The 16,206-nt window shown below is 39.1% G+C and overlaps 1 protein-coding gene and 1 long non-coding RNA gene across 4 annotated transcripts in view; one reads left to right on the forward strand and one right to left on the reverse strand.

Moving 5' to 3' along the window:
• The window catches only part of LOC123384958, a 43,567-nt gene extending 28,798 nt beyond the window's left edge, over positions 1–14,769 (reverse strand). Inside the window, exons 1-4 of one of the 2 annotated variants that reach the window (XR_006596804.1) lie at positions 13,859–14,769; positions 12,921–13,038; positions 11,392–11,543; positions 1,755–1,893 (exon numbers count right to left, since the gene is read on the reverse strand). This is a non-coding gene — a long non-coding RNA (uncharacterized LOC123384958). The remainder of the gene's footprint in view (positions 1–1,754; positions 1,894–11,391; positions 11,544–12,920; positions 13,039–13,858) is intronic. The other variant, XR_006596803.1, reaches the window with a different exon arrangement.
• The window catches only part of IL21 (interleukin 21), a 37,598-nt gene continuing 35,430 nt past the window's right edge, over positions 14,039–16,206 (forward strand). Inside the window, exons 1-2 of one of the 2 annotated variants that reach the window (XR_002156078.3) lie at positions 14,039–14,128; positions 15,390–15,455. The gene's annotated coding sequence lies outside the window, so the exon portion shown is untranslated. The remainder of the gene's footprint in view (positions 14,129–15,389; positions 15,456–16,206) is intronic. The other variant, XR_002156079.3, reaches the window with a different exon arrangement.

Consider the following 16,206-nt stretch of genomic DNA (forward strand, 5'->3'; position numbering starts at 1 on the left):
AAAACAAAAAACAGCATCCGTCCAGGATGAATCAATATGTTGACCAAGCCCTTTTCTAGTAAAATGATATTTAGTTGTAAGAAAAGCAACCACAAAGGTTTTTTTTTTCTTTTCTCCCTCTCTTTTAAAATTTTTTTTTAATTTATGATTCGAACATTGTCTACTTCAAAGTCTCATTTAAACTTTCTATAGTGAATCATCTTCATTGCATATTTTCTGAGTAATGGCAGTGAATCACTCTTTTAAAATGTTTTAAGAACTTAATGTTCTTTAGCACTCAACATTTAACATATTTTCTAAATGCTACTTTATATGAATATTGCTAAATAGCATTATAAGATCATCATTTTTCATAGAATTAGGTATCAAAATGATATATGAAGGGATACTGTCTTGTTTCTGACATTCCAGAAAATATATTAATTGTTGACAAGATCAGGAAGCAGAATAGCATAGTATAACAACGCCTGAACTTGAAGTCAAAAGATCTAGATCCTAGTGCTAGCTGCCCCTACCACGGTCATCTTAGGCAAAACTATTTGATATCTTTACACTTCAGTCATGGCTGTATCTATAATATCTGAATATTGTTATGAGTATTATGAGAGGTTATTTAATGTGAGAGTGCTTGGTACAGAGAGGGAATTGTCTATACTGCTGCAGTTTAGGGAGGTATGGAATCAATAATGTTACATACAGTGAAAACGCATGGTGGAAGGAGGAGAGAGAGTCAAGAGGACAGTCAAGGATCTTGCTCTGGAGCTCTGGGCTAAGAACAAGGTGACACAAAGGCCTAAAGGACCCTCTGCAGAACCAGAATGTACAGAAACCTTGCTTCTATGGGAGTCCAAAATATTTCAGGGATGTTTTCTTGGAATGAATTGCTATCAGGAAACCCATATGTGGATTATTATGAATTACTGAAATTGTTATAAACACAAAGGACTTAGCATAGTTAACTTAGCATAGGTAACTAGCAGGCCTTCATTAAATGATAGCTGTCATTGTGTTTACTGTTACCATTATTATCAACATTAAATGAGAGAAGGAGGTGAGGGAAATTAAAGTCAAAGGAGGGCCCTCTGTGGATTATTTCTAAATTATTCTAGAAAGGGTGAAAAAACATTTGATTTTCTCTGGATGAGCCGAACATAATCATAAAACTGATATAGCTCAGCAGATTCATCTGAATTGTCTGAATTACAACTGGAGGTGGGGCAGGGAAGCCTCTAGATATGAGACTTCTAGAGCTGGGGTAGGGACTAATGAGTCCTCACATCAGTGCATGTTCACCCAGGGTGAGAGCCCAAGGGTGGCATGTGTGCACGTGTGAACAGGGAGGTGATGATGTTAGAGTATTTAATCACCATATATCTATGCATTAATGTAAGTAGGAATACTAGGAAGGGAGCCTGATACATTCCTCTAAAGTCCGGGCACTTTATCTGTTTAACTTATTTGACACTGACTGCAGTCTTCTAAAGCTTGTATCCTTCCTCCCAATTGCTATGTGAGAAGATAGGGGTGCAGGGAGCTTGAGTGACTTTTCCCAGCGGGTATTGAAACTGGGATTGAAACCCAGGCAATCAGTCCTCCAAACCCCTGCATTTATGTAGTCTTCTTCCTGTGCCCTCTTCCCTTGATGGTGGTATTCCCTAAGTTCTCCTCTGTGTAGAAGCAATATTCATTTTACATGGCGCTGTAATTGGAACATTTTACATTTGCAGGAAAACTGTCCCCTTGTGAACACTGACCTGAGCTTTTTGAAGTGGTTTCCTCGTGAGTGTTGTTTACCATCACTGAGCGGCTTGTTGTTTCTCAGAGTGCTGGTGAGTATGGGTGATGGCACGTAATTTAAGCAGTCTGAACTTTGGCCACAAACCATTTGTGTCGCTAAACAGAAGAAGAAACAAAGGGAAATCAAGCATACAATAATGGTACAAGTGCTAAATGGCAAAAATCATGATTTCTCAGTTTGCCCTCTTGGTGAATACTCTCCCAAGACATATTCATTCCTTTCATTGTTTTCTTTACAAAGAGCATACCTTATACATCTACTAACGTTAAGCATGTTGCCTCTGCTTTAAATTGGATATTTATTTTTCATTTAAAATAATGTGTCTAAAACTAATGATGCTAAAACATTTACTGTCGTGCTGATAATTTCTCCAACTCTGTGTGCTACAAAAATGCAACCAAGCAGAAAAAAAAATAGATTCTAGTTAAATTGACAAGATTTATATACTTTTTAAAAATGAAGAAAGTTAAATCTGGATCTTCATATTACTGGTTTTCATTAATTCTTGCTTCAACATTACAGAATTAGTGGGGAAGAAAGTGTCCTTTCAGCATTCTGTCACTTCACATATATTCATTTTTAATTAGAAATATTTCCGGTTAACTAAAATTAGGTCATACTAAACCTTCTAAAATATGACACTTAAAGTTTTGGCTGACTTTTGCCATCTCCATAACATGTATATACAAAATTAAGAATAATTCTTATCATAGATTTCAATAGTTTTATTCAGAAAAAAACTCCCACATTTACTGTAGTTCCCAGGGCGTCTTCTACCTGTTCATAAAAGAATTACTCTGTGAGAGAAATGTTCAAGGAATGTATGAGTCGTTTTCCAGGCAGTCACCCACTCCGTTGTCTGATGGTTAGGATTTAGCATTTCACAAGTAAAAACATCACTTTTTCTTATGGTTAACAAAATCTGGATTTTGAACACGAAGAAGGCTCAGAGCAGCAGAGTATTGTTGGTAAAAGGTGAGATGCTAGAAACCATTCTGCCGCCTTTCATTTCAGTGACTTCCCACCACTTCTGTTCACTGTTGGTGTGTATGCTATAGGTGTGTCCGCCTTCACAACTTTCCACTTGCGTGGAATTCCATCTGTTTAATCAAACCGAAACAAACTGTAGTGTCAAGGTCCTTGTACCTTAAAAGATTTCCTTCCTATTATCTTGTTAACCCATTGCATCATTCAGAAGAATAAATACCCCAGCTCAGCACACAGGAAATGTAACAAAAAAAAGGAAATAGACAATATTAAGATATACACATGTATGTGTCACACACACATGCGCACATACAAAATATATGGTCTGTGTAACGGAAGAGTCAATGATTTGTTAAACACATATAATGATGTCTGCCTAGCGCATTTAAAATTATAAACCCTGCTAACTGGAATTTGAATTTTTTCTCATTTTTTTCAAAGAAGGTAATAATGATATAATGCTGAATTTGCGATAGAACTGTGTGGCAGGAAAAAGATGTAGCGGGATTCCAAATTCACTCCCAGCACACTTACATGTGCAAAGGAAATGCAGCTCCTTCACTTCTCTATGGCTGATTTCATTCTCCTTACGAGCCTCCATCCTGCTGGATAGAATGGACATTTCAACGCACCAACATTTGAAGAGTATCCTTTTGATCTAAATTTCAATCTATTTATGTATGATGTGAGACCATCAATCACAGCTGGTTAATGTTTTGTTTTGGGCAATTCCATCCTTCAGTGAATGCTCAGACTTTCAGAATGCTTCTTCCCCTTTGGGGTAGCAAGTGGGTACATGAGGGGCTTCACTGTGCTCTCTGTGGCCTGCCTGGCCATGCACTGGCTGGTGTCCTCTGAACTCTGGCTCCCCTGCTTCTGCCCCTGGGCATCTTGCTGGTGGCTGCTCCTGAAGTCTGAGGCTGCTCTTTTCAGGTTGGTCTGAGGCCAAGGTTTCTCTCTGGTGACTTGGTTCCTGAAGGCTGCCTGCAACCTGGCTTCAAAGCTATTTTGCTTTGCCTCGAGATTTCTGCCAAGTTGGACAGCCAACACCATCTGCTTCCTTCTGCAGCCCTCCTCCTGCCAGCAGAAACTTCAGAACTCACTGCATTGTCTGAGTGCCAAGGGTAGCTCAAGAGGGCTAGCTCATACTCTGCCTAAATGTGTAGTAGCCCAGCATGCACTGCAAGTCAGTGCTCTCCCATACAGGAGTAGAGCTGTTCAGCTTATCTAGCAGATCTGTCCCTGCTGGGGCTTCAGCCAAGAGGAGGAAGCCAGCATTCCGTCTTTCCTCACCTGCCTCTTTCCTCACCTGTACCCGTTCACAGCTTCCTTCCATATTTCTCTTCCAGATTTCTAATTCTCCCTCCTTACTCCAAACCTCACAATCAAGTCACTGGATCAGCTTCTCCCCATGTTAATAGGACAGTAAGGAATTTAGAAACAGTGTTTTATTTTCCAACAAATTCAGAAAAAAATTCCTATTTTGGTTTTCATCGTGGGGGGGGGGACGGAAGATAAATAGTGAATCTTTTTCTTTGCACACCTGCCACAAAAAGTTCAAACACACAGCCTTCCTTCCATCTCCACCTCCTCCCCTTTCCCCTGGCCTTTTCTTCAGGTTCCAAATAGGAAAGTCCAGTAATACATTTACAAAAGATATTATCCTTGTTCTATGTGCAAAAGGAGCTGCAGTTTCAAGGGTCTCTTAGGTTAATAAATCGATAAAGGAGTCATATTGTATTCTGAATGTTAGCAAACCTTAATAATCGAGAGATCTTCATTTATAGCTAGACTCATTGTAGCATTTATGTGGCAGCAGAAAAAGAAGGCTTTTAGAAATTTGATATCTGATGGAATTGTTGTTTTTCATCTTATTTTATAGAATTATTTCTTATTTCATGTTTGGGCATCCTAAAATAACTTAATGACCCTCTCTGTATTAATAAAATGTGAGTTATAGTTAATTTAATCAAGAAAACTTCAAAATAATTCAACATTCTATTTGGATGTCTATTCAGATTTCAAAATAACTCAACATGTATTTGGAAGGTGACCTCAAATTTTATCACTGAAATAAGATTCTGAATTCATTATTAAATCTAAAATGAGGTTTTAGGTAAGTACCTAAGATTCTGTATATAATTTCCTTGTTTAAAAAAACCTGTCAAAACAAAACTGCCATTTAATTGTCTACCTTGAACTTAGGAATTTTTGAGGTCCATGAAATTATATGCAATATTTAGTATCTACATTTTTATGGGAGGAAAATCATAGCTTGTATCAAGTCATTAAACCAGGGATTCTGATTCACAAACAGGTTAAATTTTCTTCTGTGCTTTAAGCCCAATAATATTGAGTGTACAATCAATTCTTTGAGAGAAGTAGAGTATAAATGACAAATTGCACTTTGCAATGAAATAAGTAGGTTGAAGATTCTTATTATGAATAAAGTACTACTTTGTTAAAGGTAAATAACTATATAGTTACGTAAGTTTTCCTTCACAAAAGATATAAAATCAAATGAACTCAAGCTGACTGGACAGAGTGCAAACTCCTTAGCGCTATACAAAATGCCGTCTACAGCTGACCTAGCTTAGTCTTCCCAGATTTACCTGTCACTTTGCCCTCACTCTATATCGCAGCCAAATCCAATTTCCAAATCCTCTTTCCTCTGAATCTCATGCATTCTCAAGCCTGTTCAAAATCTGTCTGTCTGGCAAACTTTTTCCTATCCCTCAGTGTCTCTTCCTCCTCCATATGCATAGTCACCATCATACTGTTCTGAACATCTCGTTGCTGTAACAGCCCGCTGGATTGCAACTGTTATTTCCGTATCCTTATCCACTATTAACAGGGACTATCTTGATGGCCAAGACAATATTATATTCATTCCACATCCCTAGGACTGAGCACAGTGCCTGGCATAGAGGAGAAACTCAATACATGTTGGTTGAACTAATAATTAAAGACGAGGATTTAAGAGAGTTAATAAAGGACTCTGGCAGAGGACAGTGGGAAGAGGCTTAGCCTTTGGACAAAGAAACGTGAATTCACCATATTCTCATGACACTATCAAGAATGATACATCAGGGGCGCCTGGGTGGCTCGGTCGGTTGAGCGTCCGACTTCGGCTCAGGTCATGATCTCACGGTCTGTGAGTTCGAGCCCCGCGTCAGGCTCTGTGCTGACAGCTCAGAGCCTGGAGCCTGTTTCGGATTCTGTGTCTCCCTCTCTCTCTGCCCCTCCCCTGTTCATGCTCTGTCTCTCTCTGTCTCAAAAATAAATAAACATTAAAAAAAAAATTAAAAAAAAAAAAGAATGATACATCATTGTCCCAACGAAGATATTCATGTATCAGCTGGGAATAGTGGCAAATTAGGGCTGCTCAGGCCTTATGACAGAGTACAACACCCTTCTGCAAGGACACCTGGATTACATCAGGACTCCTGAAGGCCTCCCATCTACCCTCTCCTATCTTAGCCTCTGTTACTCCTCCTTCTCATTTCTTTTCTTCCTGCCCCCCTCCCTTCCCTGTCATTACATCATAAACCATCCCTGCCTGCCGCACACACATACCAGGACCCAGATAATGTCAGTCAAGGTGGGTTGTTCTGGGCACTCTTCCACAAGCCAGTGTTACGGACGTGCCTGTTGAAGCTTACCATTTGCAAAGCACTGTCACAATGTCACATATATCATCTCATATAATCTTAATTTGGGCCTAGTTATGTCAGGTCAGCACATGTGGGAAAAACCATAGCAACTTAAGTCATCCAAGACAGAGTACCTGGAGGACCCCAGCCTGGGACAAGGTCTTTTAACTCTATTTGCACTTTGGAGTTCATGTTGGAAAACAGAGTGAAGATAGATGATGGTGTCCTTAGTATAGCCAAATATTAATAAAAATGTTTTTGTTTTTCTGAAAGTAATTAATAGACAGAAAAAATTAAAATACATAAAGGCTATATAATAAAATACAATGCATCCTTCCTTACTGCAGCCCAAGATCTTTATCCCTGCTTTCCCAACGTTACCACCATGAAAAATTTCTTGTGTATTCTTCCAGAAACATCTTTAGTATATGTGTGTGAGATACATAATTGTGCTTTCTAAAAATATTATATGTATTTATAAGTGTACACAACCAGAAATAATGCATGCTATAAATATACCTCTATATACAAATATAAGAACATTCAAATGTAAAAAATATAACATATAATCACACACATATAGCTATATGTATACATACATACATGAAATAATTCTACATAAACTTCTATCTATCCTATCTATATGTGTTGTTTGTATACATATGTATGTATGTATATACACACACATATATTCATATATATTCATATATTTATCTATCTATATCTATCTATCTATCTATCTATCTCTATCTCTATATCTATATCTATATCTATCTATATCTATATCATCTATATCTATAGTTAACTATGGATCTGAATGTTAAGGGGCATGGCTGGTGGTGGAGGCTAGTGACATTATTCTTTCTGATCATTTGCCAAATTTAATGAAGCGAATCAGGGAGCAGTTTTTTTGTTGTTAGAGAAGACAGCTGTTTATACAGTAGTGTCAGATCTTCTGTTGGGCCCAGACTGGTTTGGGCAGAGTCTTCTTTCCTAGGAAGCTTGGTCTGTGGGTCCCACTATTTACTGACTCTCAAAAGTTTTTCTGCTGTGATAGCAACTGCTGTGACCATTTGGGCTTCAAGACTGATCTGCTGGTTTCTTTGAAACACACCTATGGACGTGCTCGATGGAGTTGTCTAGAGTGGTAATTGACTGTTTATTGACTCCACCCAGCCTCCCTGCCAGTGAGTGGAGGGCAGTGTTTCAGTTATTTTTGGTGCCCTAGCACAGACCCCACACCTCCTTGAGTGCTTGTTGAAAAGATCTGAAGCTGTAACTGGCATTTACAATAGCTCACTGGCAAAGTCTACACAGAGCCCTTGGAGAGGTAGATGTCTTTTCTTACTGAATAGTCATCAAGGGCATTCTCTCTTCTAGACACCATTTGGAAGTAGGTCATTTATCTTTAGTGCTTCTAGCTTCCTCTTCTATCCTCATACTGTTTGAAACTAGCAAATGAAAGCAAGCCATTTGGTGTGATTTCTGTGCTTGACAGCTGAGGTTATTTTGGGGGGCGGCCATTGATTTATGTTCTGAAATATTCACACAGAGTTCATGTACTCTTTGTTCTATTGGGGAAGAAATAACCTCGAATCTCTTAGGAAGCATGCAGTGAAAAAAGAAAATAAAAAAATGGAACAACGACAACAAAATGGAAAGAAAAAGACCAAGAACTTCAACTCCATAAACTCATATACATAGATTCTTTAATGACATAGTTGCTAGACTTGGAAGCAGTAAGATTGGACTGGAACACACCAACTGGAAACCTGCATTCAGTCCTAGCTTCACCATGGATCATGAGGCAGGACTGCTCCAAGCTTCAGCTGCCTCACCTGTGGCATAGTCTAACTGGGAAAGAGAAGTCTAAATAGATACAATAGAGGTACCTATGCTCCCATAAAGTTCCAGGTGGAAGAATCATTCATTTATCCTGTGTTTGGGAGAGAGCAGAAGTTAAAGGGATATGGATTTTGACCCAGCTTAAGGAAGAACTGTCTACTATAAAGTTTTCAAAAAATGAAGTAGACTGCTTTGTAAGGTGATAAATTCTCTGGTACTGGAAAGATCTGAACCATCCTGGATAGAAGAATGTCTTAGGTGGTTTCCAAGTTCCCTGACATCCCTTAAGAATATGATTCTGTGACTAGTCTAAGGCAGCACTATCCAATTAAACATTTTATGCAGTGATGAAAAAGTGATATATCTGTACTGTCCAAAATGGTAGTCACTAGCCACATGTGCCTGTTGAGCACTTTAAATGGGGCTAGGATGGCAGAGGAAATTAATTTTTAATTCTAGCTAATTTTAATTTAAAAAGCCACACATGGCTAATGGCTACCATAGAAGTCTGGCTCTGAAATCCTGCATTTTTCTGGCTCTCATCATCATGACCTGTCATATTATCATCTCATATTCTGTCCTGGACACTGTATATAAAATTGCTTTATTTAGGATATGATCTTTATTTAGAGGGAATTATCTCTTGAGAAAGAAGTAGAACCCAAAAACATGGAAGTGGAATAAAGAATAAGAATAGATGGCAAATAAACTATTGCCAAACTGGAAAGTGCAGCCAGAGAATCTATTGAACAGCCACAATAAAAACACTGGTGTTTCTAAGAAGTCTAAAGATGTGAACTCCCCCTGGTCGTGGGGGTGGGAGAGAAGTAGCTCTGAGCTCAGTGCTCCCAACCAACATACTGTTGCGCTGAATACAGGATTCTTCCCGCAGTACACGCTCAGTGGGCTGTTCGTCTTTTTCCTACACGTTTTAAGAGCACTAGAGATTTAGAACAATGTGATAAAGTAACCTCAGGCTTCATGTTACTTCACCAGAAAGAGGAAGTTGTTTGAATTAGAACTTATCATTTCAGATCAGGAAGAGGCCTCAGAGATTATATAATCTAGTCTCTATATTTTATACAGAAGAAAACCAAAGCCTGAAGCCCAGAGAAGACTTGTGTCTTGCCACAGTCATGTGGTTATTAATAGTAGAATATTTCATTTGTGAAAAAAAAGTTGGTGTGTAATAAATAACACATAGTTACTCATCGAAAAGGTAACCTTTTTCTTAAAAATAAAAACAAAAATAGTGCTTCCCAAGAGCTTATTAGAGCTGAAGAAGAGTCAAGGATGTTAACAGCTTTCCTGGGGAACGTTTCAATCCTCTCATGTTTTCTGAGAGTGTGACAGAGGCCTTTACTGGAAACCTGTGTGGAGGACTGGATTGAACTCCTGCTCACGCTTGCCTTGGCCAAGACTGTGTCTCCTCAGACTTGATCCAGAGGGGAACTGCAGTGTACTCAGGGGCTGTTGTAGGGCTGTATTCTCTCCAAACAAGGCTCTCTGGGGCAGTTCCCAGGAAGAAATTCTTCCCCCTCATCGTTCATTGAACATTCTTGTGTGTCCCCTAGAAAATGACAAAATCTAAACAAACAGGTTCTATTTTCAGTTTGTCTTTCTGAAAACCAAACTTCACCCACATGAAACTAGCCAGCAGGCTTCAAATGCTGAAGGCTTCTAGGTACTTTCTGAGTTTGCTCTGACTCATGTCTTACCTACATTTTTATCCTTGATTTAAACAAAAATAAAACAAAATAAAGCAGAGAAATGAGGGCTGTCTTTCAATGTAAACTATTTGATTTTTCCCACATCCTCATCTCTTCTCCATTACCACGTAAAACCCTTTTTTCCTTGAAATGGGTATAGAATTCAGATAACCAACATATTCGGAAGAATATTTATGGAGCATTTAGCCTTTAGACATTCCGCAGTTTAATAGAAGGTACTGTCATGTCAAATGCTATGATCTAATCACATTTCTTTTCATAATGACTAACAAATTATCATTATGTCACTTGCCCATATAAAAACCATAATTGGCTTTCTTCTGGGATCTTTTTAGATTAAATATGACCTCCTAAGCCTAGCAGCTTATCATTAATGTTTTCTTTCCTTCTATATATCAAACTACTTCTTATTTTTTTTAAATGCTTATTTAATTTTTCCAAAAGAGAGTGTGACAAGCAGGGGGTGGTCAGAAAGGATCCCAAGCAGATTTTGCGCTGTCAGTGCAGAGACGGGCATGGAGCTCAATCTCATGAACCATAAGATCATTATCTGAGTCAAAACTAAGAGTTGGATGCTTAACCGACTGAGCCACCCGGGCACCCTTCAAACTACTTCTTAAATTTGCCCCCAACCCCACTGTTACTCATTCCTTTTCAGCTTGGCTATTCTCCTTGCCATGCCCCCCTCCCCTAAATTCTTGTTTATGATCTTCTTTATGCACTCCTTGCATGGCATTCCATGCCTCATTCCCTCTCTTCAGGACTATCCCCTCTTCCAAGAATGGGCTTAAAGCTGATTCTCTTCTAGAAACCTTCCCATCTAAGCCCATCCAAGAATTGTATTCTATCACTTATCTACTCTGAGAGTCCCAGCGTGTTTTGTTTTGCTTTGTACTATTTCCATGCAAAAAGCTGTAAACCTTTAGAGCTAGGGATATAGGGTGGGAACAGACTACACAGATACACGGTTGGCTCTACCACTGTCAGTCTCCAAATAAAGACTGGAGTTCAGATTGGCTGAGTGACATGTCCAAGATCACACAGATTTAGAAGCCACATCTCCAAGACCACTGCTCATTTCATCACACTACCTTGCCTTTTAGTTTTGTACCTGTGTTATACTAATAACTGAGAAAAATATAAATAGTGTTACATAATACATAAAGAAAAATTCACAACTGCATTAGAGTGAGGCTTATGTTTTCATTACTTAAAATTGCGACTGTGACAGAGACTGCTGGGCCATGTTTCTCAGTCTTCCCAGCAGTGAGATGCAATTGTGAGACAGTTCTGATGAACGGGGGGTGGGGGAGGGTGGGAGAGGGTTGAAGTAATGTATGTAGCTCCAGGTCTGGCCCATAAAAACCTCCTCACATACCTCCATGCCCTCTCCTCTTACTCTGCTGGTGGATGTTGGGCTCCAGGATGACCTTGGAGGCCAGAGTTGAAGATGGTGGAGTCATAAGATGAAAGACGCTTGGTCCTGTGATTCAGGAGAGCTGCCCGATGATTCAGAGCACCCATTTTGAACTGTGTTATGAGCAAGACACTCTGAAGTTAACAACAGACTGTGTTCAGCCACTGAAATTTTGACTAGCATCTACCCAAACTAATATTCATTCATTACATAATTCTTACAACATTCCTATAAACTAGGTATTATCCCCATCTAACAAATGGAAAACCCAAAATGACAGTGGTCACACTTCTCACATGAGGCACAGCAATGATATGAACCCAAGTCTATCTGATTCCACATTCTGGGTTTTTGTTTTTTTTTTTTCCATGAATACAGAGGTTCCTGTGATGACAAGATTCAACTTACAGACTTAGATAAGAACCATTTTATGCACCTATGCTGAAATGCATCAGTTCTGGCCACTACCAACAGATGGCAGTAGTGGCTGCCTATAGATAGTCACTGAATTTATGAACAAAAGGATTTAGGAATATCATAAAATGAAACATAGCCTGTATGTGCATGGAGGAGTTTCTGAATGCTTTGCTGCCTTTTCTCTGTGAGGAGTGATTTTACCTTCTTGAGAACTATCACTGAAATTTATTTAAACATGTGGGCCTCTAATTCTCTCCTCTGACAGCTGAGGAAACCAGCCTAAAATCATTTGCAATCAGTACATTCTTTCAGACTCTGACATTCCATTGTGTGTGTGTGTGTGTGAGAAGATAGCAAGAACTGACCCTGTAAAGAAATTCACACTGAGCTATCCCTCTCTCCCTAGGGGAGACACGCTGGGTAGTAAATTATGTTCTGTGATTACTCTTAGCAATGGGTCAACAGGGCTATAACTAATACCTGTTTATTTAGTTATTTAGTTATTTAGTTATTTATTTATTTATTTAGCTTCTTTATATTAAATTTTTTAACGTTTATTTATTTTTAAGAGACAGAGAGAGACAGAGCACGAGCAGAGGAGGGGCAGAGAGACAAGGAGACACAGAATCTGAAGCAGGCTCCAGGCTCTGAGATGTCTGCACAGAGCCTGATGAGGGAGGGGCTTGAACCCACGAACCATGAGATCATGACCTGAACCAAAATCAGATGCTCAATGAACTGAGTCACCCAGGCGACCCTAGCTTCTCTAAATTTTAAAAATTTCTTCCAATAAACACATGTAATTGTACAATCAAAATAAGATTACAGATGGACACTCAAAACCAAGCAAGCAGTGTGAGGAACACACTATGAAAAGAATGAGGCAGTATGACAGAATGGTTGACAAAAAGGTTTTGGATCATGATAATCCTGGTTTCAAGTGTTCCTATAGAACTAGGTAGGCTAGAGAGCTAGAGAAATACAGATTATTGAACTGTCCTGCACACTGTGGTTGCTGCTTATCCACATGTGGCTATTTAAATTTAAATACAACTGAAAACACACTTCCTCACATTAGCCACATGTCAAGTGCTCAATAGACACCCCACTGAACAGTGCAGATATAGACTAGTTCCACCACTGCAGAGAGTTCTACCGCAGGCTGACAGTCCAGAACTCCACAGAAAGGCCCTGAAAGTGGAAGAAGGAGAATTGCCAGAGTCAGAGCCTTCTGTCCAAATACTTCCTTCCCCAATATTAATTTATTAAAAAACCACTAAATGGCAACTATGTGACATATTAATGGCTACAATTTATTAAGCATTTAGTATGTGCAAGACATAATGCTAAGCCCTTTGCACACATCATTTATCTAATCCTCACGATCTGAAAGGCAGGTATTATTAACTATTATAATAGTTACTATATTATACTATTAATAATTAATATGTGTATCAATTATTATAGTTATTAATTAATAATTATGATTAACTTGCTTTTTAGAAGTGAGAAAACAGAGGCTCAGAGAGGTTGAATAACGTGCCTGAGATCACATAGCTTGGAAGTGGCAGAGCTGGGATTTAACTTCAGCATCTGTTTGACTCTGTGCTTAACCAGTAGGCTCCACTGCTTTCCCCCTTATCCTACCTCTCTGAGGCACAGTTTAAGAGCTGTGGAGACATGCCAATGTATGCAACAGTAACTACTTTCAAAGCCTGTTGGTATACACCTAGTTGGGAAATAAATGGATAAACATGTATAAAACTACCTATAATTACAGAACAAGCTCTGTTAAAGAAAAATGATAGATATGGTAAAAAGAAATATGGAATGGACTGGAGGTAAGAAAACCAATTAGGAGGCCATCGCATTAGTCAGGGCACAATCAAGATAAGGTGTAGGAGTTGAAGAGTGGAGATAGTGGAAATGGGAAAAGGCAGGGAGGAAGAACAGTTAGTATTCAGGGACTATTTGAATTTAGCGAGAAAGAAAAAAAGGGAGGTATGGTTACCAGTCTTCAACATGAGCTCCCTCCCCAGTGTTCCTTGCCTCCTGGTACTCATGCTTTGGTGAGTCCCTCTCATATTAGAGCTGACCTGTGTGACCAGTAGGACATGGTACAAGTGATGGCATATGACTTCCAAGCCTAGGTCATAAAAGACAATGCAGCTTCCACCTGCTCTTTTGGTTTGCCCACTCTATGGGAGGCCAGCCACCATGTTGTGAGGTCACTCAAAAGTCCTACAGGGAGATCCACATGGGGATGAACCTGTGAGACATAGTAAGTGCTTATTATTGTTTTTAGCTGCTAAATTTTGGGATGATTTACTGTGTAACAACAGATAGCTAAAGGAGGCATCAGAGTATTTTATGATTTCAAACTTCGGTGATGATAGAGCTAATTATCCATTTTCTTTCTTTTCAAAACATAATCCATACAAACAAGCTAATTTGTGATCCAATCCCATGTAGACTTTTATTCAAAGAAACAGCTGTCTGGCAACTGAAAAGTAGATACACACTATTTAATCCTTTACAACAGTTTCTCCTGACTGTGCTGGAGGGGGGGTGGGACTACTTTCAGAATACTTAGCTAAATTTCTTTAAAATCTCATTTCCCCATCTTATCCTCTATATTGCCTTGATACCAAATTAGTTCCAAAATTTGTCTTCAAGATCTTTTCAAAACGGTGTACCATAAACTCAAGCTGAGTAGTCTTTTGTCACTCTCTTCATTGATCAGAATTTTATTATGGGGAATCTCTATTAACCTTTGTCTTTTCAGCTTTCCTATCCTCTCAGTATTTGTATTCCTACAACAAAGCAGAGCTCAGGAACCATTCCTGAAAGCAAAGAATCCTCTTTTAGAGGGAAAGAGTGGGGGAGACAGAGTGAGAGTGTCCATGTCGCAACTGCAAATAAGAAAACAAAAATTCCTGGGGCTCCTGGGTGGCTCAGTCGGTTAAGTGACCAACTTTGGCTCAGGTCATGATCTCACAGATCTTGAGTTTGAGCCCCGTGTTGGGCTCTGTGCTGACAGCTTGGAGCCTGGAGCCTGCTTTGGATTCTGTGTCTCCCTCCTTCTCTCTGCCCCCGCCCCCCCCCCACTCTCTCTCTCAAAAATAAATAAACATTAAAATTTTTTTGAAAAAAGAAAACAAAAAAAAAATTCCTTGCAATTTTTTGTTCATATGTATGCTCACCACAGAAACCAGTCTCAGAAGGTAGCCTGGTACTGATGAATTCATTTACTATCTGTATGACACTTGAGGATGTCACATAGCATTTCTGTATCTCAGTTTCCTCATTTGCAAAATGATAATATCTACCTGATGGCTTGTGGAAGGATAATAGGAGTTAAGGCACAGAAAGCATGCAATAGATATTAAAGTCTAAAATATCTCAATTATTGGAAATTCCATGTCCTTAAATGTTACACAAGGGGTAAGTGATTTCACATGTGAGTATTTGAGTATTCCTTATAAAACATGCTTTGTTTGCCTCTTCTCATATTTTGAGATAGCTGTTTCTATGATTGTTAGGACAACAGGTGGCTGTGATATTGGCGTGGAATTGAATAACATGCATCACATCTGGACCCAAAAGCTGTAAGCACATTAACTCTGATTTATATCATGTCATATGTGACCAACACCTTCTTACAACCAAGTTTTTTCATATTTTTCTGCATATTTGTTTCTGATTATGAATATATATAATAGTATCTATCTAGTGTAAGCATTCAACTCAACTCTCCAACTACTTTTTGGGCCCCTACTATGTGCCACAGTTCTTGGTATTTTGTTTGTATCAAGGCACAAAAAGCCAAAGACCTGCCCATTGGATGGAGCTTACATTCTAGTGGGAGAATACAGAGAATAAATAATAAACATATAATATTAGTAAATTATATAGGATATTAGAAAGTGATCATTACAACAGAAAAATAAGGAGGGTCAGAAGTGAGGTGGCAGATGGCAGTTTGCTATGTAATAAAGCTGTCAGGGTAACTTCATGGAGAAGGTAAGATTTCTACAAAATCTTGAAGAAGTGAGGAAGTTGGCCAAATGTTCCAAACAAAGGGAACACCTAATGCAAAGGCCCTTGGGAGGCTGTATTCCTGCATACTGAAGAGATAGCCAGGAGGCCAGTGTATTTGGAGCAGAGTGAGAGTCAGAGATCTAAGGGGCAGCAGATCATGTGGGGTCTTTTGCGCCATTGCAAAGATGTACCACTTATCCTAAGGGAAAACCCAACCACTGGGGAGTTTGAACATAGGAATGACATCATCTGACATATTTAAAAGAATCCCCCTGGCTGCTGAGTGTTGTGAGGGGAGGGTAGAAGCAGGTATAGCAC

The sequence above is a fragment of the Felis catus genome, chromosome B1 (assembly GCF_018350175.1).
Source record: "Felis catus isolate Fca126 chromosome B1, F.catus_Fca126_mat1.0, whole genome shotgun sequence".
In the NCBI taxonomy this organism is placed as follows: Eukaryota; Metazoa; Chordata; class Mammalia; order Carnivora; family Felidae; genus Felis; species Felis catus.